Genomic DNA, 24,141 nt, shown 5'->3' on the forward strand with positions numbered 1-24,141 from the left:
AGCAGAGAATGGAATGGTGGTTGCCAGGAGCTGGGGGGAGGGGAAAATAAGGAAGTATTAGTAAAAGGGTAATAAAAAGAAAAGAAGAGAAATTTGATGCCTGAAAAGTTGCTGACCCATCATGTTGTTTGATATGGCTAACATTTTATAGTCCCATCCAAGAATTGATCTGATCAGTGGAATTTAAAAAGCATTGATCTGATTCACTAAGAACTGATTAAATGCCACCTGCTAGTGTTGACAAAGAGAAGCGGCTGAGAGAGAAAGGCTAAAAATACCATCTCATGGTTGCTGCTTACAGCATTGTTGGATATGAAACCACTTACAGAGAGAAGGCAAAGGAAGAGCCAAGAGCTCTAAGACTGGTATTTGAAACAAAGGCTGATCCTCATAGCTTCCCTAATGCCTTTTGGGGACATAGAAGGACGCCATAGTTATTCACTTTGCCACCCCAGTGAGATCCCTCACTAATCAAATTATCCAAGGTCCCAATGGGGGTGTGCAAGTCATTACAGAAGTCCAGCATTACAGTATGAAGAAACTGCGCTATTTTATTGAGAAAAGATCAGCAGCTTCCTAAAGAATCCTTGCTGTCTTGGATCCTTAGATAAAACCATCAGATGCCAATAATTTAATTGTGGATACTGCAGAATGCAGCAGTTTGCATGGAATAAGAATCTGTAGTATGGGAACAAATTGTACCTAGGGAGTCTTTCTATCAGTCCTGAACCTAACATTAACCAATAACTGAGCTGGTAGTCACTCCAACATGGAAGTAAAATTTTATTGGAAATACATATCTTAGTGAGTTGGATGTTCTTTTGTTTTTTAGTTCACATATCCATGAATAATTATGACTTATTAAGAAAATGGCTTAGAGGGCCAGCCCTAGTGGCCTGGTGGTTAAATTCGGTGCGCTCCACATCGGTGGCCCGGGTTCAGTTCCCAGGCGTGGACCTACACCACTCATCAGCGGCCATGCTGTGGCGGTGGCTCACATACAAAAAGAGGAAAGTTGGCAACAGACTTTAGCTCAGAGCGAAACTTCCTCAGCAAAAAAAAAAAAAAAAAAAACAGCTTAGAGTTCAGCATCAATTCTGTGTGAACCTTTGGTAATGTTGAACTTTACCTGAGCCCTGTCCTGGAAAACAGCATAGTTAAAAAAATCCCCCCAACTTGTTTGTGTTCCAGGAAACGGCTTACTGCCAAAAGCCACTCTTCCCCAGTGACTTAGGTAAGACTCATGGATGACCCTCTTGTTTACCTATGACAATGCTAGACACAACCCTCCAAATTCCCATTCTTTCTCTCATAAATGATTAGCTGAACTCTTGACATTGACTAATCTGCCGAAAATGCCACTAATCTGACTTGACCAAACTTTAGATAGGCTTCCCTCCTACCCCCAGGGCCCCTGAACTTTGGCCTACCCTTGAGCTTAAACAAGCATGGAATGTGGAACAACCTCCTTAGTGGCCCTTCCAGAACTGGCTAACACAAAGAAGAACTGTTCAGTTGTGCTCCCTGCTCATTGTGACATCTGCCAATCCCATTCCCCCACACCCTGTTCCTTCTGACCTTGTTTAATATGTGGCATGTTTTCTATTTTGCAATATCTTCCTCCCCTTATCACAGTAGTCTTTTTTTGAAAAAAGTCTCTTCTTACCTAAGTCTGGATTTGTTTTTATTTGATACCTTATAACATAAATAAGTAGATGGGAATGGAAGTGGTTTTATCATAGTGATATCATTCAATTATTTGAACCCTTTTTGAGATACATGCCCAAATTACCTAGGTATCAATCATTGAATGTTGATTTTTAATGCAATTTTGGCTGTCAACTTCTTTAGATCTTCTTTCAATTTTGTTGAAAGCAAAGAATTTGGATACATCTGACTTGCAAAGGATATGTTCCTCTATCATCTGAGTCATCCACTGCCTCAATAGTTGACACTGTGTTTTGAAGTGCATCATTCCCAGGGCCCTGGAGCCTTTCTCTCCCCAAAGCAATATACGGTGGTAGGTTCATATAAGAGGGAGGAGAGCGGATATGAAAGGGGAGCTGGAAAGGTAGGACCTGAATAACGTCCGAGAACCAGCATGATGCCTTGACTCCAGCCAAGTTCTCAGGCAGATCTAATTTAAGAAAAAGTATATACAGAAGTTGAGGCTTTCAACCAAAGTGACCTCAATAAAAAAAATTTTTTTAAATAAATAAATAAGAAGTTGAGGCTCTGGAAGCTTGTTTTCGTAAAACTAATTGCCTCCTTTCTCTATCTTCACCAAAGCAACCATTTCACTATTGCCATCTGCTAGTGTCGAAAGAGGCTCCTGCCTCAGATTGACCAACAATGTGAATCAAGAAAAGGTGGCCAGACCTCAAGCTCAGATCTGGAAGGAGACAGGGTACACCTTCCTTGCAGAAAGAAGGTGATGCGTAGAATAGTAACAGCTGACAGCAAAAAGCTTCAGGGTTTTCTTTTTAAAAGTAGCTGTAAGTAATATTACTGAAGTGGAAGAGATAAACCTAATTAAAGGTGAAGGGAGGGCCGGCCCTGTGGCTTGGTGGTTAAGTGCGCGCGCTGCGATGCTGGTGGCCCGGGTTCGGATCCCGGGTGCGCATCGAGGCACCGCTTCTCCGTTCATCCTGAGGCCGAGTCCCACATACAGCAACTAGAAGGATGTGCAGCTACGACATACAACTATCCACTGGGGCTTTGGGGGGAAAAAAAATAGAATAAATAAAATCTTTAAAAAAAAAAAAAAAAAAAAAAAGGTGAAGGGAGGGCCGGCCCCATGGCTTAGGGGTTAAGTGCGTGCGCTCTGCTGCTGGCGGCCTGGGTTGGGATCCCGGGCACGCACCGAGGCACTGCTTCTCTGACCATGCTGAGGCCGCGTCCCACATACAGCAACTAGAAGGATGTGCAGCTATGACATACAACTATCTACTGGGGCTTTGGGGGAAAAAAATAAATAAATAAAATCTTTAAAAAAAAAAAAAAGGTGAAGGGGGAATTGTTACCTAACCAAGTGGGCTCGCCTCCTGGTGAGTTAAATAAGACTCTACACCAGTGGATGTTGTCTCACAAAGTAAAGTGTATTTGCATCAAATAGGAGGCCATGAGGAATCATTTCCAAAGTCATGGTGTCTCAGAACAAAGGGAAGCAAGAAATTATATTTGGTTGGGGAATGAATATTCAAAAGGGAGAGGCTGGTATTCGCTTGCACAGGCTCAGTTGGAGAACATGCTTCCACATAATGAGGCCTAGGCTCCTCCTGGAGAAATCTTTGCATTAAAAATAAGGCAAAGGTCATGGGGCCGGCCCCGTGGCTTAGTGGTTAAGTGCATGCGCTCTGCTACTGGCGGCCCGGGTTCGGATCCCGGGTGCTCACCGAGGCACTGCTTCTCCAGCCATGCTGAGGCTGTGTCCCACATACAGCAACTAGAAGGATGTCCAACTATGACATACAACTATCTACTGGGGCTTTGGGGAAAAAAAGGAGGAGGATTGGCAATAGACGTTAGCTCAGAGCCGGTCTTCCTCAGCAAAAAGAGGAGGATTAGCATGCATGTTAGGGCTGATCTTCCTCACAAAAAAAATAAATAAATAATAAGGCAAAGGTCATAGGCGTAGCTATTGTTGTGAGGCTTGGTCAGTTTCAGGATGGCTGGTGGTTACACCGCCTTAACATATAAAAGGAAAAGAAACAACTTGGAAAAACAGTTAATTGCTTCCAAACCCACCTTTGAGTTTCTCGAGGCACCTAATCCGTGACAGAATCTCAGGACCCAGGCTTTCCTCTCTAACACCTTTATAATTACTCATCATGCAAAGGCCAAAATGGTCTCAGAAATGCTCCCTGGAATATGAAGGCAGCTGGGCGCTGACAATGTTACATGTTCTAGGATGTTAGCCAAGCAGTCTTTCCCATGGGGAGTGTTGAATAGCAAAGGTTTAAAACTAGAAGATACTGATGATGAAGATAATAATGGCCTTGTGGAAACAAAGACTACCCATTGAGAAAAAGCAAAAGCTATTTATTCTGAGCTGGCAATAGCAAGAGAGTCAGCCACAATCACTTGTGTTTTGGCAGAAACTCTAAGGCAGGCAGAGGAGTAGGAAAGCTTTCTAGTGGAATAAAGAGAAGCCTTAGGGTGTTCCCTGACTGGAGGGTGTTGTCATGGGGGAGCTCTAGGTGGACTAAATAGAAGTGGAGCACCCTATGTGATTGGTTAAGGGTGCATATTTGGCTTTCTCTACTTGCTCCAAAGTTGCAAAGACTAGGAAGGCTATCAGATATTAATCAAGTCCTAGATATTTGGGGTTGATTGTTACAGGCGTTATTGTTTGGTTTCTGGACTGTTTGCTAGAGATAGTGGTCTAACTTCCTACAAGTCTGACTTATAGATAGTAGGTTGACTTCCTGGGCTGTATTAGATGATGGGTTAATTTCCTGGGCTGGTTGCTGCAGATTGTGGGTCAGAGTTCTATTTTTATGTGTAGTCTGGCCCTTGTCTGTTTGTATATTCAGTCTCTCTGTCTAGATACCCTCAAAATTTTTGATGTGACATCCAAGAATGACAGTAAAGTATTTTCTGGTTCTTGGAGCTCACGTGGAGTAAATTTAACAAACCAGCTCCATGGTTCCAAAGTTGAAGAGAAGCAGAGAACATCATTTATTAATATTTACGTAACAGGAATATTTTGTATACTAATGATGATGTTTGGTCATCATTTTTCTTTCAACTAACTTTTTAAGTTTTGCATTTACTCCCAGGATCTTTGTTTGCTTAAATACAAAGTGCAGATGTGGCTTGAGGGATTATTTTGTTATTATTATTATTTTTTTTAATTTGGAGAGGGAGCATGTTTTTTGGTGAATGTGAGTTTGTGCAAGTGAGTATGTGTGTGTATACAGTCAAGAATGAATTGGAAAATATTCCTAGTGATTGTCCTCCTTCCCCAGTAGAAACAAATGTTTCCATTTGTATGTTTTTGCCTAATGGTGCAGAGAATGACTGAAAAGTATGTGCCTTGTTTTCTGAATATGAAGACGTTCAAGACTCGGTTTTAATTTGCTGTGTTAATTTTTGTATTTGAGAAAAATTTTTCTATAAGGTGTCTACTATCAGCTTTGTGCTCATATGTGAATAGAGTATCTTTGGTCCACTTGCCTTTGATTTAGTTACCCAACCAGACATAGAAGAATTTCTTTCACTCTTTTTCTTCCTACTTTTCACCGTGTATATTTCTCTCTTCCTTTTATTCTCAAATAGCTTGTCCACTCTTTGGTAATATGCTTCCTGTTCTCCCATCTAGAGAAGGGGTCAGCAAGCTTTTCCTATGAAGAGCCAGATAGTAAATATTTTAGGCTTAGCAGGCCCTACAGTCTCTGTTGTTACTACTCAGCTCTGTCCTTGTAGCAGGAAGCAGCCATAGACAATATGTAAATAAATGAGTGTGCCAGTATCCCAATAAAACTCTATTTCTGGACATCAAAATTTGATTTTCTTATAATTTTCATGTGTCGCAGGATGTTATTCACCTTTTAATTTTTTTCCAACTATTTAAAAATGAAAAAACCATTATTAGCTTGTCGGCTGTACAAAAATAGGCAGTGGGTCATCTCTGGTTGACAAGTCGTAGTTTGCCAATCACTGATTGCAACTAAGAAAATAATAGGGTAAATTGAGTGCCCAGGCCTCTCTCTATAAGGATTGTTCTGTTCTTGAGTGATAATTGAGACCACCGGCATCAACATAGCTTAACTATTGGGACAGAGAACTGAAATATTTGTCTCAGGAAATTCTTCCCCCAAAAGATATGATGATAAATCAATAGATAACTTCACCAATCATTTGGGGAAATTTTTGCAAAGCTAATTTTATCTTGGTAAGCAATTTGTTCACCTAGGCAAACAGCTCTTCTATTAGGACAATAGATCACCCACCTGGACAAAAACTTACTTACCAAGTAATAGTTTACCTATCATGACTCACTTCAAGAGCCTCACTTCCCTATATCCACCAAACCTAAACTATTATGTCACAAACTGTGTCCAATCCCAGTCAATTTCTCTTCTTGAAAGACCCATCTAAGCCACTTGAACTCAAGACTCCAAAACCCTATAAATATCTTCCTCTGACTTCACTCTTCTGAAACATTACTAAGACTCTATCAAAGTGGTATTATTCCTTACTGCAGTAAATCTAATAAATAAAGCTTTGCCTGATTAACGGGTTTTTTTCTAGTAGTCTTTTGGAAGACTTGACAGTTGACCTGAGGAACAACAGCTCTATCCTCAATTTCCAGTTCTGGTTATTCTTGATTGGTGTTTGGATTTCAAGATGAGCTAGCTTACATGTACTTACTAAATAATTCTATGTTGGCCTTATCCTGTGTCCTGACTGTTCTACCAGCACATGCAGAGTTGTCTCTTTTTCAGCAAGGTTGAAATTGTCAATGTCCTTTTTTTTTTAACTTAAAAAAAATTATTTTATTGAGGTCATATTGGTTTGTGAATGTCCTTTGTTTTCTAAGCAGCTTTATTGAGATATAATTTATATACTATACAATTCACCTATGTAAAGTATATAATTTAATGGTTTTTGGAATATGAGGTTATTAATTTTTAAAAATTGTAGTTAAAATATATATAACATAAAATTTGCCATTTTAACCACTTGTAAGTATACATTTCAGTGGCATTTATTACATTCACGATGTTGCGCCACCACTACCACTATTTATTTTCATAACTATTTCATCACCTCAAACGGAAACTCTGTAACCATTAAGCAATAACTCCCCATCCCCCTCCCTCTAGCCTCTGGTAACCTCTAATCTACTTTCTGTCTCTAGGAATTTTCCCATTCTATATGTTTCATGTAAGTGGAATCATATAATTTTTATCTTTTTGTGTCTGGCTTACTTCACTTAGCATAATGCTTTCAAGCTTCATCCATGTTGTAGCATATATCAGAACTTCATTCCTTTCTATGGTTGAATAATATTCCATTGTATGTGTATACCATATTTGGTTTATCCATTCATAAATGATAAGATTATTTCATCTTTGGATTGTTTTGATTTTTTGGCTAATGTGAATAATGCTGCAATGAATATTGGCTTACAAGTATCTGGTTTAGTCCCTGCTTTCACTTCCTTTGGGTATATGCTTATTAGTGGAATTGCTGAGTCATATGGTAATTCTATGTTTAGCTTTTTGAGGAACTGCCAAACTGTTTTTTGTATTGGCTGTACTATTTTACATGCCCATTAGCAAAGTATAGCAATTTCTCCACATTTTAACCAACATTTGTTATTTTCCTTTTTTTCTTTTAATTATAGCCATCCTAGTAAGTGTGAAGTGATGAATGCCATTTTGAATCCAAAAAAAAAGTCTTAAACTCATCCTGTAGCACTAATGGGGCAATTAGTGACAATGACTTTTTTCCACCTTCACACTGGATGGATCGTTCAGCTAGGTACAGAATTTTATGTTGGAAATGAAATTTCCTCAGAATTTTGAAGACATTGCCAGAATACTTTAAAAATATCCTTTTCACTCTTGTTTCATCACTACCATCATCTTGAGTCCAAGATAAGGAAATGGAAAGATATGGACACAAAGAAACCATTTAACATTATGAAGATTACCCTTATCTATATCCTGAATCATTTTGGCATATGTGCCTGACCGTATACTCATTTAAATTTTTCAAAAAATAAATAGTATATTCACATGGTTCAAAATACAAAAATTACAAAAGAATATTGAATGAAAAGTTTCCTTTCCAACTCTATGAGTCAGCTAGTGCTGCAATAATGCTGTATAAAAAACCCACCAAAACCCAGTGGCTTATAACAACAAGCATTTATTTTTCTTGCTTACTGGTCTGTAGGTCAGTGGATAACTCTGCTTCAGACTGGGGCTGGGCTGTCTGGGCTCCAGGATTCAGGTTGGGGTCATGTCTGTTCCTCATGTCTCGTTTCTGGGCCCAGGCTGAAGAAGCAGTGCTGTTGGCCCATGTTCTTCTTAAGACAAATGGTAGGACTACAAGAGCAAAGCCAAACATATTTAAGGCCTCTGCTAATGTCCATCTGCTAGTATTCCATTGGCCAAAGCAAGTCACATGGCCAAGCCTAAGAAATATAATTTACCCACAGTGGAATGGGGAAGGGAGTGAATATTTACTGCACAATAATCCAAACTATTGCACCAACTCATCAATCACTCAATATCCTTTCCATAGACAACTGTTATTGGTGTTTTTGGTATACTTACATTGATATCCATACACAAGAAATTACATACATATTCTTTATCTACTCCCCTTTTTATACAAATGGTAATATTTAACACAAATTCCTACTACCTAATATAATAGGCCATCTTTAAAATAAATTGTGAGAGATTTAGAGCTTTCCTACCTCCTCATTTAGCTCAAGATTAATGTCCCACGGGCCGGCCCCGTGGCTTAGCGGTTAAGTGCGCACACTCCACTTCTGGCGGCCTGGGTTCGGATCCCGGGCGCGCGCTGATGCACCGCTTGTCAAGCATGCTGCGGCAGCGTCCCACATAAAGTGGAGGAAGATGGGAACAGATGTTAGCTCAGGGCCAGCCTTCCTCAGCAAAAAGGGGAGGGTTGGCATGGATGTTAGCTCAGGGCTGATCTTCCTCACAAGAAACAAAACCAAAACAAACAAAAAGATTATTGTCCCATACACCATCTATCGTTGTGCTTTCTGCCAAAACATTCCGATTAAACACTTTAAGTTTGCTGCCCATCGTGGTTTGATATTGAGGAAATTAGCAGCACTTGATTTGGGAGTCTTTACAATCAAAATTGTTGGAAAGGATAAGATTTTTTAAAGGGAAGTGCAGTGGAATGTCCAAAGACAGAACTTTGGGGGCAAGATAATTTAAGAGCTTTGAAAAGGCAATTTTCTATGACTCTGCAGCACTCTCATGTGCTCAGCTGCTGTGCTCCAGGACTATCTGCCTGGAATGCTTGTGCAAGCAGGCAGCCCTGGAAAGATAGAGATAAGGACTCCCCCTGGAGCAAATGAGTTTGCATTCCCAGGTAAGTAAAGATCAATATGGTAACTTCCTCCAAGAGATTTACAGATATCTTTCCCCAGAAACATTTACTTACATTCCAGGATAACAAAACAATATCTCTCTGGAAATGAGGATGGGCAGATTTACCAGCAGCACTATATAAGATCAGAGTCTCCTAAACTCAGACTTCATCTCCCATATTGCACCCCAAAAACATGTATAGATATCGTCTGGCCCTCGATGTGTTACCCCGGGGGGATTGGAGCTCAGGAAACTAGAGCTATGATGTTACCTTGGCTGCTCCCTTTGCTGTGAGTACACCATCTTTGTCTCTGACACAGAGGTCTCCAGTTTTCTGCCAGTGTGTATAGAAAAACCTGTGGCAGAGTAACTTGTTAGCTTGCAAGCTACTTAAAATCTCACACCCTTCACAGTTTCTGACTTAAGAAGAGATTAGAAAAAGAAGAGTCAGAAAAAGGTAAATATTTGAGTATCATTTGAATAAACTGGGGTGTCTGTCCCCTCCTAAAGTGACAGGGTGACTCTCTTGGTTTAAGAATAATAGGATTCATAGAAGTGAAGGTGAAAATATGGGAGAAGGCTAGTCTGCTGTGTTCTTATAAGGTGACATAAGAAGTAAAAAGGTAAAGTATGGTCTTTGCCCACGTGGTGTTTTTATTCCATGAATGCAAGGGGTAAACACTTACAGAAGGAAAAAAAATGGACCTTTTGAAACATCCAGAGAAGTAGTGACTGGAGTGCCACACTAGTGCTGGGGGAGAGGACAATGAGATGAAGCCAGCTCCCCCAAAAATCACTGAGCCATGAATACATACACTCAGTGGACAAAACCTTTCCTGCATCCACGTTTTTTTTTTCTTCGAAAAGCATCATTTTGGGGCCAGCCCGGTGGCACAGCGGTTAAGTGCGTGCACTCCGCTGCAGCAGCCTGGGGTTCGCCAGTTCGGATACCGGGCGCGCACCGATGCACTACTTGGCAAGCCATGCTGTCGCAGCGTCCCATATAAAGTGGAGGAAGATGGGCATGGATGTTAGCCCCCGGCCAGTCTTCCTCAGCAAAAAGAGGAGGATTGGCAGATGTTACCTCAGGGCCGATCTTCCTCACACACACACAAAAAAGCATCATTTCTTCAAGAGCATCAAGGCTGCTCTTGATGTTTGTTTCAATTGGAACATGAATTTGCAGCCATGGGTATTGGGAGTTGAGGAGGAGGTGAAGATTGGAGGCAATGTGATCACCTAATGTGATCTGTCCCATCCAAGTATTCTTACAAAAGCCCTGCACACAAGCAGCTCTTGGAAAATGATTGTGGGTATCCTGGGGTGCTTGAAGGTGGACCTCCATAAGTTAATCTGAGAAGGACTCACTGGAGATCTGAAGAGTTAGGAGGTTTGATAGAGACCAAGGAGCGGGGTCTTGCTTGGGGGTGGGGGTGGTAGTAATAAGAACTAAGGGATAAGCAGGGTAGAGAGGTAAGGGAAGGGAGACAGAGATTCATGATTCTCGGGTGGTTAGAAATCAGCAACATGCCAGGCATCTTCTAAGTGCTGGGTAGTCAAGAGTTTTCATAATATGCATTGTAGGTAGATATGCGTAAGTTTTATAGTGTGGACTATTTTTAATCTCCTCCTCTACAGATCCTAAAATATGGTATCCAGGAGAAGAGGGAATCTTTTTCCTTCTGGGTGCTCAGAAGACCTCTAGATACACCATTGGGGTATCTTAAATCTGATGTCAAGAGGTTGTGGAAGAGAGCGGAAAAACAGAGTGGAGGGGCTGGCAGAGAAAGAGAACTTACATGAGGAGGAGGAGGAAGGAGAAGAGGAGAAATCAACTACAAGAAAAAAGCTGGAAAGTCACAAATATGTGGAGACTAAACAAAGAGAAGAAATCAGCTACAAGAAAAAAGCTGGAAAAGTCACGAATATGTGGAGACTAAACAACATGCTACTAACAACTATTGGGTCGAGGAAGAAATCAAAAGAGAAATAAAATAACACCTGAAGACAAATGAAAATGAAAATACAACATACCAAAATCTATAGGATGCCGCAAAAACAGTACTAAGAGGGAAGTTTATAGCAATAGAGGCCTACCTCAAGAAACAAGAAAAATATCAAATAAACAATCTAACATTATACCTAAAGGAACTGGAAAAAGAACAAATGAAGCCCAAAGTTAGCAGAAGGAAGGAAATAATAAAAATCAGAGCAGAAAAAAATGAAATGGAGACTAAAAGACAATAGAAAAGGTCAATGAAAGTAAGAGCTGGTTCTTAGAAAAGATAAAATTGACAAACTTTTAGCTAGACTCACTAAGAAAAAAAGAGAGAAGCCTCAAATAGATAAAATTAGAAACAAAAGAGGAGAAGTTACAATGGATATGACAGAAATACAAAGGATTATAAGAGACTACTACAAACAGCTATCTGCCAACCAATTCTAAAATCTAGAAGAAATGGATAAATTTTTAGAATCATACAACCTTCCAAGACTGAGCTGTGAAGATATAGAAAATCTGAATAGACAGATCACTAGTAAGGAAACTGAAACAGTAATCAAAAACCTTCCAAAAAACAAAAGTCCAGGACCAGATGGCTTCATTGGTGAATTCTAGCAAACATTCAAAGAGATTTAATCCTATCCTTCTCAAACTCTTCCAAAAAATTGAAGAGGAGGAAATGCTTCCTAACTCATTTTATGAGGCCAATGTTACCCTAAACCAAAACCAGACAAGGACAACACAAAATAAGAAAATTACAGTCCAGTATCTCTGATGAACACAGATGCAAAAATCCTCAACAAAATATTAGCAAACCAAATATAATACATTAAAAGGATCATACACCATGATCAAGTGGGACTTATTCCAAGGATGCAAGGATGATTCAACATCTGTAAACCAATCAACGTGACACACCACATTAACAAAATGAGGGATAAAAACCGTATGATCATCTCTATAGATGCAGAAAAAGCATTTGACAAGATTCAACATCCATTTACGATAAAAAACTCTCAATAAAATGGGCACAGAAGCAGGGCTGGCCCTGTGGTATAGCGGTTAAGTGTGCGCGCTCCACTGCTGGCAGCCCGGGTTCGGATCCTGGGCGCACACAGATGCACTGCTTGTCAGGCTGTGCTGTGGTGGCATCCCATATAAAAAAGTAGAGGAAGATGGGCACGGATGTTAGCCCAGGGCCAGTCTTCCTCAGCAAAAAGAGGAGGCTTGGCATGGATGTTAGCTCAGGGCTGGTCTTCCTTACAAAAAAAAAAAAATGGGTACAGAAGGAATGTGTCTCAACATAATAAAGGCCATATATGACAAACCCACAACTAACATCATACTCAATGGTAAAAAGCTGAAAGCTATCTCTCTGAGATCAGGAACAAGACAAGGATGCCCAATCTCACCACTCTAATTCGACATACTATTGGAAGTGCTAGCCAGAGCAATTAGGCAAGAAAAAGAAATAAAAGGCATTTGAATTGGAAAGGGAGAAATAAAACTGTCACTATTCATGAATAACATGGTTTTACATCTGGAAAACCGTAAAGACTCTACCAAAAAACTATTAGAAATAATAAATGAATACAGTAAAGATGTAGGTACAAAATCAATATACAGAAATCTGTTGCATTTCTATAAACTAACAACAAACTAGCAGAAAGAGAAATTAAGAAAACAATCCCATTTACAGTCGCAACAAAAAGTATAAAATGCCTAGGAATAAATTTAACCAAGGAGGTGAAAGACCTATATACCGAAAACTGTAAGACCATCAAAAGATGATTTCAGAAAAACAGAGGTTTTCCTATCAGAATCATATTTTCTTCTCACAGAAATATATTGTGTTTTAATAATTTTCACCTGAGAAAGGATCAGGTCCTGCTAGTTAGAAACATACTTGTTAAAAGAAAGTTAAATGCTTCATATCATTTGGATCATATAGAGTAATCCTTAACCAGTGATCCAGGGAATGAAAACATAGATGTTAAGTAGGATCCAAAATTAATTTTCAGTATTTTAAAATGAATTTTAACATTTTAAAAAACTTAATTTATTATTGATTTAGCTATACAGAGTGTACTACGTGCTCTGTAAATTGTTGTATAAACCATTGTGAAATTTAAAAAAATATTGCAGGCATTTTCACTAACATTTATAAAGAGATAAGACCAACTTCTGAAGCTGTCCAAGCTTTCTGCATGCCAGAAATAATTTAAATTTTTCTTACTGAACATCTAGAAAGTAAGACAAGAAGATATTTGTTCCAAAACACTGGCTCAGTAAAACACTTCTTCTGCAAGATTATCTCTCTTGTTTCCATTGGTAATTAGCCACATTTGTGGACAAATATAAACCCTTATGTTTTGCTCAGTATTACAAACCTTTTTCTGAATGCAAATGTCTTGTTTAACTTGGATGTTGCTAAAATACATTGAAGCCCACTTCAAAGAACTTCCCTCATGGGGTATGAATCTATATTTATTGGGATTCTTTCAGTTGTAAATGAAGAAATCTAAGTCAAACTAGTTAAATTACAAGGGCAATGTATTGATTTATTACACTGGAAATTCCATGGGTAGATCTAGTTTCAGATACTTCATAATCCAAGAACTCAACCAGTATGACGGTTTGCTGTTGCTTTTTCTTTCTTTTCTTTTTCTCTCCATTTCTCTAACCTGCTTTCCTGTGTAAATCGGCGATGTTCTCTCTCACTGTAGATGGCCTTTTTCAAAGAGAAAAATCCCCTATCATCTTTATTTCATCCCAACTCCAAGAGACTGATTTCCATGCTAGCTCTGGTGGATATGTCTGGTAGGTATGTCTACTATACAAAAATATTAGTTAATGCTTGTGTATAAATGTTGAGTAGAAATTTTCTATTTTGTTTATGAATTATCCCTGGAAAAGTGACTATGAGGAAACAATTCTCAGAGACTAGATTATCTACCCATGGAGTGTGGTAATGCCATTTCTTAAATGAAAGAAGTATGTATTCAACAAATGTTGATTGAGTACCTCTATGTTCAAGATACTGGAGACAAATTAGTAAAGAAGCCAGACACAATTACTCCCCTTTAGGAAATATTACATTAAGAGTGATGGGTGTTAAACAATGAATGATAAAACTAAGTGTTAATTTACAGTTGTAATAATGCTCATGTTGGGTATTAGTGCTGCTCAGTAATATATGATTCTCCTCTTCCTGACACATAGGATTGAATTGGGCTTGGGTTGGACCAAGTTGATAGTTCTGGCCAATGAGTTATCAGCAAAAGTGACACTTGTCCCTTTTTTGCAGGATGGATGGAAAAGCCAATCCTAAAATTCATATGGAATTGTAAGAGGCCTTGAACAGTTAAAAGAACACCCAAAAAGAACGAAGTTGGGGGACTCACGCTTCTCAATTTCAAGACTTACTACAAAGCCATAGTAATCAAAACATACTGGCATAAAGACAGACATATAGACCAATGGAATAGAATTGAGAATCCAGAAATAACCATACCTTTATGGCCAATTGATTTTCAACAAGGATGCCAAAGCCATTCAATGGGGAAAAAAAATAGTCTCTTCAACAAATGGTGCTGGAACAACTGGATCTCCACTTGTGAAAGAATGAAGTTGGACCACTACCTCATACCTTAACATATCATAACTTAAAATAAATTAATGACCTAAATATAAGAGCTAAAACTATAAAATTTAGAAGAAAACAGGGGTAAATCTTCATGATCTCAAATTTGGCAATGGATTCTTAGATATGATACAAAAAGTACAAGCAACAAAAGAAAAAATAGCTAAATTGGACTTCATCATAATTAAAAACTTTTATGCATCAAAAGACATCAAGAAAGTGAAAATACAACCTACAGAATGAGAGAAAACATTTGCAAATCATATATCCAATAAAGGTCTTATTCCCAAAATATATAAAGAAGTCTTACAACTCAACTACAAAAAGACAAACAACCAAATTTAAAAATAGGCAAAGGAACTGAATAGACGTTTCTCCTGAGAAGACATACAAATGGCCAGCAAGCACGGGGAAAGATGCTCGACATCATTAGTCATTAGGGAAATGCAAATCAAAAGCACAAAGAGATACCACATCATACTCACTAGGATGGCAGTAACTTAAAAAATAAGAAAATAAGTGTTGGTGAGGATGTGGTGAAATTGCATCTCTCATATTTGTTGGTGGGAAGGCAAAATGGTTCAGCCACTATGGAAAACAGTTCTCAGTTCCTCAAATAGTTGAACATAGAATTACCATATGACCCAGAAATTCTATTTCAATATACATACCCAACAGAATTGAAAACAGAGACTCAAACGAATACTTGCAAACTAATTTTCACAGCAGCACTATTCACAATAGCCAAAATATCTGCTCCAAATACCCATCAACAGATGAATACATAAGAAAAAATTTGTGGTATATAGGTAAAATGGAATATTATTCCACCATAAAAAGGAATGAAGTACTATTACATGCTACCATATGAATGAACCTTGAAAACATCATGCTAAGTGAAAGAAGCCAGACGCAAAATGTCACGTATTACACGATTCCATTTCTACGAAATGTCTAGAATAGGTAAATATTAGGTAGAGACAGAAAGCAGATTGGCGGTTGTCAGGGACTGGGAGGTGGGGGGAATGCAGAGTAACAGCTTAATGGGTACAGGGTTTTGTTTTGAGGTGATGAAAATGTTTTGGAACTACATAGAGCTTGTGGTGGTATAATATTGTGATTATACTGAATGTCATTGAATTGTTCACTTTAAAACAGTTAACTTTATGTGAATTTTATCTCAATTTTTGAAAAAAGTGACATGTGTCCTATCCAGGATAAGCATTTAATTGCTCAATGTGAGAAACTAAAGAGTTTTCCTCAGTAACACGACAATTGAATGTTCAAGATGGTTAAGTACTCCATCAGCCTTGGTGACCAGATGACTGAGTGTCTAAGATGAACAAAATCTCTTACAGAACCTTGAGGGACATATAATTAGAATGCGAAAACCTTTGTAGTTTTAAGCCACTGAGATTTTGGGATTGTTTGCCCTGCAAAATAACCTAGTGTATCACAACTAATAAAGTACTGCTAAGAAGTATAGGGTTCGGGGTTTATTTTACAAGGGGGCTGGTCTGAGAGGATTCCTTGGGGAAGTTGCGTTTGAGCTGAGCTCTGAAGGGCCAGTCAAAAAGAGACAGAAGAGGGGCCGGCCCGGTGGCGCAAGCGGTTAAGTGCGTGTGCTCCGCTGCGGCGGCCCGGGGTTCGCTGGTTCGGATCCCGGGCGCGCACCGACGCACTGCTTGGCAAGCCATGCTGTGGCGGCGTCCCATATAAAGTGGAGGAAGATGGGCACAGATGTTAGCCCAGGGCCGTCTTCCTCAGCAAAAAAAAGAGGAGGATTGGCGGATGTTAGCACAGGTCTGATCTCCTCACAAAAAAAAAAAAAAAAGAGACAGAAGAACATTTCAAGAAGAGAGAACATTATGTGCCCAAGGCTCTGAAATGGATGAGAATGTGGCACATTCATAAGTGTGGTCCAAACTTTGAAAGCAAAGAGAATGGTTATATAGTGAACACAATAAAGTAGAAACAGGAACATCAGGCAGGGTCTTGCAAGGCTTGTCAAAGATTTTGGTTTTTATGCTAAGAATGATAGAAGTCTGAATGGTGTTAATGAAAACAATGGCAATAATACCTAATACCTCTGAGCACCTATGTTCCAGTTACCATTCTAAGAACTTTACAAGTATTGTTACTTAACTCTTTGCAAAAATTCTATGAGCTAAGTATTATTATTATCTCCTACTGTACAGAAAAAGACATTGAAATGTGGAGAAGTTAATGTTTTTTGCTCATTTGTCACAAAATTTGCAAGTAGTAGAGCCATGATTTAAAACTAACAAATCTAATTTCAGGGTCACAAGAAGACATTCTATGCTTACATTGTATTTCACTGCCTCAGACCTGGAATCCCCATTTTTCCAGTTAAAAGGCAATGATTCCTGTTAGTGGGGAATGGTATTTAGAAACTCTGATCTGGGCCCCAGGTATGCGCAATGCTACTGGAGTGTCATTGCTTCTAGACCAGTTTAGTGAACAAAATTAGGAAGTGATATCGTTTTTAAATCATGAGTAGATATTAATATTGCCAGTTCAAATTTAACGTTACTTTTTTCTCTTATTTTATTTTTGTATCTTATTTCTCTTACACTTTACTATTAATGTATTTCCTCATTTGTTTTATCCTATTATATATCTATATAGTAGTTATGTATAGACTTCAAAAATCAATGTTGTGAAAAACAAACCAAAAAGATAGGGTGCGGGCCGGCCCCGTGGCTTAGTGGTTAAGTGCGCACGCTCTGCTGCTGGTGGCCCGAGATCGGATCCTGGGCGCGCACCGATGCTGAGGCCGCGTCCCACATACAGCAACTAAAAGGATGTGCAGCTATGACATACAACTATCTACTGGGGCTTTGGGGGGAAAAATAAATAAATAAATAAATAAAAAATGATTAAAAAAAAAAAAAGGTAGGGTGAATGCTTTAGATAAAAGTGACTAAAAAGACCAGACAACCAAATATAATGCATGAACCTTGATTGAATTCTGGTTAGGAGGGAAAAAAAAGAAAAACAGCAATAAAAGACTTTGGGAACACTTGGGGAAAATTGAATATGGACTAGATATTAGATGGTATAGAATTATAGTTAATTTTCTTGGGTCATATAACAGATTGTGGTTATGAGGTAGACTCTCCATATTTCTAAGAGGTGCTTGCTGAGATATTTAGAGGTGAAGTGTCATGGCATCTGCAACTTATTTTCAAATGGTTAGATGAAAAAGCATACACACACACACTGATGATAAAAAAGTATACACTAAATGGAATAATTTCCTTTTAAGTGGAAAAATGGCTAATTCCAAGGGTGGGGCGGGAAAATGTCAAATAAAAACAAATCCCGACTTAGATAGGGAGAGACTTTATCAGAAAGAAAGACTATTTCAATAGGGAGAACACTCTGATCCCAGAAATCTGCAAGCATTTAAAAATCAAACAGAAAAAGGTCTTCTTTTATAGGATAGGGGAAGGGAAGCAGAGATAAGCAGAGTCCTAAAGGGAAGCTGGATAAGCAGGAGGAAAGACCAGAGGGGTCTGACAGGAAAAGTCCTCTGTTGATTCCCAGGAGAAGCTGATAAGGGGCGGCATGTTCCACTCTTTCGTGCACGTGCTTGCTCAGGCTTGGGGGCAAGCAGAGTTCAGGGACCTGTAGGAAAAAGCCTGACTCAAGTGTGGTCAAGACAAAGCAGAGGGTGGGCCGGCCCTGTGGCTTGGTGGTTAAGTGCGCGTGCTGCGATGCTAGTGGCCCGGGTTCGGGTCCCGGGTGCGCATCGAGGCACCACTTCTCCGTTCATCCTGAGGCCGAGTCCCACATACAGCAACTAGAAGGATGTGCAGCTACGACACACAACTATCCACTGGGGCTTTGGGGGGAAAAATAAAATAAACAAAATCAAAAAAAAAAAAAAAGAAAGACAAAGCAGAGGGTAAGAAATGGGATATTGTGAATACTTTGTCAGAAAATATGAGATGAGCTTAGAATGTGTTGATCGGACCCTAACATTAGACTTCCTAGTTTTAAATGATGACTCCACCACTGGCAAAGTTTGTGAAAATGGCACAAAAGAAAAGAAATTATACACACAGACATTAAAACAAATATGACAAAATTAACAGTGATTGAATCTACGTGAAGGGCACATAGATACTCACTGTATTATTTCAATTTTCCTGTGTGTTTGAAAGTTTTTCACAATAAAAAGTTGGGAGAAATACTCCCCAAAAAGACATATTTTACAAGAAATTTCAAGAGCTTGGGAATAAATCTAACAAAAGGTATGCAAACTCTTTTTGAAGAAAATTATAAAACATCATTGAGATACATTAAAGAAAGCCTAAACAAGTAGAGACATACCATGTTTTTGGATAAGAAGGATTGAGATCTCTAAAATCTCCTAAGATTAATTTATAACTTGACAAACTGATTCTAACATTATTATTGCAGAACAAAGAGCCAACCTCAGTCAAATATTCTGTTTTAAAAAATGTAGTATTAGCTATGAGATTTAAAAAACAATGGATCAGGGCCGGCCCCGTGGCTTAGCGGTTAAGTGCGCGCTCCGCTGCTGGCGGCCCAGGTTTGGATCCTGGGCGCGCACCGACGCACTGCTTGTCTGGCCATGCTGAGGCCGCGTCCCACATACAGCAACTAGAAGGATGTGTAGCTATGACATACAACTATCTACTGGGGCTTTGGGGGGAAAAAAAAATTAAAAAAAAAAACAAAACAATGGATCAATGGAACAGAAATGAGACCCCAGAGAAAAGTCCCTTGGATATATACAAACATGACATACGATAGAACAATACTACACGTCAGTGAAGGAAGGATGGCTCCTGAGTAAATGGTGCTGAGACAAAAGAGTTCTAGGTAGATTAAACCTTAAATGTGAAAGATAAACTTAGAAAACTTTTGGAAGACAAAATACGAAAATATTTTGTCTTTAAAGTAGACAAATGTTTCTTAAATAATGCATGAAAAACATCTGACAAAGGAAAAGACTAACAAACTGAACCACATTAAAATTAAGAACATCTATTTATCAAATGACACCATAAAGTAAATGAAAGACAATCTACGAACAAAAGGAAAATGTCTGCAAATCATATAACTGAAAGGATTAATATCCAAATATATAAAGAATTTCTATACACAAAAAAGAAAAATAAATACATAGGAAAATGAGCAAAAGGCTTTCATAGAATAGGAACCATGAATATATGAAAAAATATTCAACCTCATTAGAAATGAAAAAATGCAAATTAAAAACACAATGATATAGCATTTCTTAAGCACTGGATTTGCAAAAATTTTTTAATTTGATGGTTCCAACTGTTGATGAGGATGTGGAATAATGAAAACTTTCATACAATGCTGGTGAAAATTGGTACAACCACTTTGTAAAATAGTTTTGCAGGGGCCAGCCCCGTGGCCTAGTGGTTAAGTTTGGCACACTCCACTTCAGCAGCCTGGGTTTGGTTCCTGGGCACAGACCTACACTACTTATCAGTGGCCATGCTGTGGCAGTGACCCACATACAAAATAGAGGAAGATTGGCACAGATGTTAGCTCAGGGAGAATCTTCCTCAGCAAAAAAAAAAAAAAAAAAGTTTTGCATTACAATAAAGTTGAACGTGTGCATAACCTAAAGCCCAGTAATTCTACACCTAGATCATAAACCAAAGTTTTGCACATGAGTATCAGGAGATAATTCAAGAATATTCTTAGCAACATTATTTGTAATAGCTCTCAACTAAAGATCGCCTTATGTCAATCAACAGTAGAACTGATAAACTGTGCTGTATTCATCAGTGGAATAAAGCAGAAAAATCTGAGTGAACTACAGATATTCATGTTATGGCTAAATGGATAAATCTCAGAAACAATGCTGCATGAAAGAAACAGATCTCAGAATAATACGTGTGGTATAATTCAATGATTTATATTATGCTTAGTATATGATTATATATTATATATGATTTATATGATATGATAACATATATGATTTATATTATGCTTAAAAACAGGCAAAATGAAACTACATATTGTTTAGGAATACATACATACTATAAAGAAACAAAAAATAAGATAACACAAAATTCAGGGTAGGAGAGTATACAATCTGAGAGAGGCACACAGGAGGCCTTTAAGGAGAGGGACCATGTGTCCTGATTTGCCTGGGAAAGTCCTGGCTTACACCGCTTGTCATTGTATCCCGACCATTTAGCAAACCCTTTCACTCTCAAAAGTGTCCCAGTTTAGAGAAAAAAATTATATGGTCATCCTTCCTTAAAGGTAGTGGTAATGCCCTATTTCTTAAGCAGAATTCTGGATATGTGGGTGCTTATTATTAGTAAGCTGTGTGTATATGTTACATTCCCAGTTTTGTATGAATATTTCACAAGAAAAAAATTAAAGCAAGAAACAGTGGGACAGAAATTCTACATCAAAATAAAGTAGAATTGCCAGGAAGTATGAAGGTCATTAGGGTTTGCCAAACAGTCGGGTTTAGAGTTTATGAATTTAGAGTGGTACTCACATGCCTGGTTTTATTTTCTCCACCAGGGCTTGGATAAAAGGGCCACTGAGGTATAAGAAAAGAGAAAGCAGAGCAATGGGTTCATCTAGGGTTGGACCAGCAAGATGAAATAAGAGGACAGAGGGATGAGGAGTTTGATACTTGCAAGAAACTCAAGCAGTAATTAATCATGGAGCCTGCTCTGGATGGGGGTCAGTACAGTTAGAAGAGGACTGATGAATAGGGATAAAATATAGAATATTAGTGTCAGTAGAGTCTAGATCCCAGTGAGTTAGAAAAAGATGGAGTGAGAACATTTTTTTTTCTTTTTTGTGAGGAAGATCAGCCCTGAGCTAACATCCACGCTAATCCTCCTCTTTTTGCTGAGGAAGACTGGCTCTGAGCTAACATCTATTACCAATCCTCCTCCTTCCCCCACCCCCCAAAGCCCCAGTAGATAGTTGTACGTCATAGTTGCACGTCCTTCTAGTTGCTGTATGTGGGACACAGCCTCAGCATGGCCGAAGAAGCGGTGCATCAGTGCGCGCCCGGGATCCGAACCCGGGCCGCCAGTAGCGGAGCGCACGCACTTAACCGCTAAGCCACGGGGCCGGCCCGAGTGAGAACATTTATGTACTGAATATTTATCTTTTTGAGTGCTTACCAAAGGCTAAGTGCTGTGGTAGACACTGGGGAATTGGTGTTGAGTCAAAACAGACACAGTTCAGCGCCGTACAGATTTTATATTTGAGTGGAGAACCCAGACAGTAATCAAATAGTCACAGAAATAAACAAAAAATTACAACTGTAATAAGGAATAAGACAGAAATGACTGAGAATATGACATTAAAGGAATGCTATAATAGGGCATCTAACAATCAAAGAAGTCAAAGAAGGCTTCTCGGAGGAAGTGACAATTGATTTGCCCCTAAAGGATAAACAGGAGTTTACTAAGTGAAATGATGGACCATGTGTATTTGTGCCTGAGTTGCGGAGATAATTGAGACCATTTTAGGAAAAATGCAAGGAAAGAGATTGTGTTTGGGGAGTGAGACATTTGAGATTTTGGAGGTGAGGAAATTTCAGGTGATGATGAGGTCCAGAGCAGCACTGTCCAGCAGAAATAGAATGTGAGCCACATATGCAATTTTCTAGTAGCCACATTTTTAAAAAACAGCATGAAGAAACTGATGAGATTAATTGAAATTGATTTTAATAATATATTTTACTATTATATATGTCCAAAATATTGTCATTTCCATAAAAAAAGATGAGTATATCTCAGTGATTGACAGCATGGGCTCTAGAGTCTAATAAAACTGTGTTCTAATCCTTGCTCTACCACTCACTATGTTCTATCAAGTGCCAGCCAATATAAATAATTTAGTCCTTACAACAACCCCATGAAGAATATATTATTATCCACATTTCACAAATGAAGAAACTGAAGCATAGAGAGGTTAAACAACTTGCCAACGGTTATAGATCTAGCTAAGTGTAGAGCCAGGAATGAACCTACACAGTCTGCCTCCTGGGACCCCACTAATGACTACTATATATGGTTTTCATACAGAATCCAGCGTAGTATCCCAGCGGAGATGCGTAGGAGGCCATTGAGATATGGATCTGGAGCTAGAAATGTAAATTTTGGAGTCAGCCAGTAACCAGCTTATAGCTTATATGAGTCTCTCAACTCAGTGGGATGTATATATGAAAAATGTTTTTTTTCCTTAAATCAGTGCTTTCAGTCATGCTCTGTTGAATCCCCTTTCCTTGTTCTTTAGCAACATCACGGACAGATTCCCTGATTTTCCATTTGCATTCCTCACTTTCAGTCGTGAAAACAGTCCAGTCTAATTGAAACTGCAATCATATATCCAATCCAAAACTTCCCTATCCTTCCTTTCCTGCTCGAATTATGGCTTAAGGAACCGAAAATGTTGGCAGTAGGGAGAGGGGTAGGGATATAGTCAGCTTCATTATTTCCTCCACCACACTCACATGAGATCTGACTTTCATTTACCTCTTCCACTCCAACCCATTCCCACCTTGCCTGTCCTCCAGCCTTTAACTGCTGGGGTTCCTTCACCTGACCAGCAATGTTTTGGGGCCAGCTATCGCCCAAGAAATCATGTGTATCCCTGCCATGCCAAACTGCGAGAGGTGTGACCACTCCAAGGCTGCTCCTCATTCTTGCACTGACATCTCTAAGCAAAGGCTCAACGGGGGGAGAAATGCTAGTCCCCTTGTTGCAGGCCCCCTAATCTCTCTCAATGTTTCTATTGGAGTTTTCTCTCTCACTTAGTTTTGTGAAGGAAGCAAGCACCACACGGCCAAGGGCAACTCTGATTCCCTCTCCTTTTCCCTCTCCCCACCCGTCCCTGGCCCTCTTTTCTGTAGATTGGAGTTGGAGGTGGGTTGAAAGCTGGCATGAGTGAGGCTCAGTCTGCTGTGTGTTAGTAAGCCCAGGGGTGAAATCTAGCCCCAAAGACGGCTCTTTAAAATGTCTCTCTTTTTGGTTCTTCTTTGCCTCAGCTTTCAACGCTAGTCCTCAATTCTGATTCAACATGGAAAGTCACTTTGAGCCTCTTGTTATAGATACATAGATGGTAAATGAAGCCATGAGAGTTGACCAAAACCTAGAGAATTGTAAAGACAACTGAGATGGAGTTCTTCTTGTGTCCTTTATTAAGAGTCATCTATTAATTGGATTGATGAGATTTTTTAAATGGTATGGCATATTTGAAAGTTGCTAAGAGAGTAGGTCCTAAGAGTTCTTATCACAAGAAAAAAACTTTTTGTCTTTTTCTTTTTTTGTTTCTATACGAGATGATGAATGTTAACTACACTTATTGTGGTAATCATTTCACAATACATGGAAGTC

The 24,141-nt window shown here is 39.0% G+C and overlaps 1 long non-coding RNA gene across 1 annotated transcript in view; it reads left to right on the forward strand.

The window, feature by feature from the left end:
- Positions 1-16,252, forward strand: part of LOC147914766 (uncharacterized) — a 61,833-nt gene extending 45,581 nt beyond the window's left edge. Inside the window, exons 2-3 of the long non-coding RNA XR_015554888.1 lie at positions 13,818-13,911; positions 14,399-16,252. This is a non-coding gene — a long non-coding RNA (uncharacterized LOC147914766). The remainder of the gene's footprint in view (positions 1-13,817; positions 13,912-14,398) is intronic.
- The last annotated feature ends 7,889 nt before the right edge of the window (positions 16,253-24,141 follow it).

This window comes from Ceratotherium simum, chromosome 17 (genome assembly GCF_057802395.1).
Source record: "Ceratotherium simum simum isolate JZ-2026a chromosome 17, ASM5780239v1, whole genome shotgun sequence".
Taxonomy (NCBI): Eukaryota; Metazoa; Chordata; class Mammalia; order Perissodactyla; family Rhinocerotidae; genus Ceratotherium; species Ceratotherium simum.